The following is a 917-nucleotide window of genomic DNA, read 5'->3' on the forward strand; positions in this document are numbered from 1 at the left end:
TACCCATCCAGATGCCTTTTAAATGTTGTAATTGTACCCACCTCCACCACTTCCTTTGGCAGCTCGATCCATACACACTCACCACCCTCTGCATGAAAATGTTACCCTTTAGGTCTGTTTTAAATCTTCCCCCTGTCACCTTTTATCACAGTGACCCTGCTGCAAAGAGCTGGGGTTATTGCCCCTCTTATTTTCTTTCCCCCACTCTAATGGTACCATGTTGCTATAGTCAGTTTGGTCCCTATAGTGTGTGCCCTTGTCTACATCAGGAACAAGAAACTCATCCCTACAGGATAAGGCACTGCTAAAACAAAACCTTGCCTCAGTCACACCATCCTGGCCTTGACCCTGGGCCAAATTCAATGTAATTAATCTAAGGAGTTTGACTGCCTCCTGAACGAGTATCCAGGAATCCCCCCCACACCCCTCCCTGAAGTGCCGCAGTGTCTGAGCTCAGGCTGGAGCTCATTAGCTATAAGCTGGAGTTCCTCAAGCAACCAGCACTTATTACAAATGTGGGCACCATGGACCACCAACTCCCACATACTGCAGCTGCAACACATCACCGACCCAACCACCTCTGTTCTCATTAATTAGGATAGAGCAGGCTATTCTGTGGTTGCTTTCCTTCCATTGCAGCTGTTTGAACAGAATAGAACAGAATAGCCTTTATTGTCACGTGTACTCGAATGAGGATAATGAAAAGTTAGTATTGTCACCTTTCGGCCTGTTCACCCCGCCCCGGGACATGGCCACTTCACCCCGCCCCGGGACATGGCCCCTTCACCCCGCCCCGGGACACGGCCCGTGTTTGCTCCACTCCTCGACTTCAGTCTCCTGGTAGGGCAGGGCTGGGGGCAGGGGGCTGAGGGGTGAGGGGTTGGGAGGTGAGGGCGGGGGGCAGGGGATGGGGGGTG

Source organism: Rhincodon typus, chromosome 4, assembly GCF_021869965.1.
Source record: "Rhincodon typus isolate 14 chromosome 4, sRhiTyp1.1, whole genome shotgun sequence".
NCBI classification, from domain to species: Eukaryota; Metazoa; Chordata; class Chondrichthyes; order Orectolobiformes; family Rhincodontidae; genus Rhincodon; species Rhincodon typus.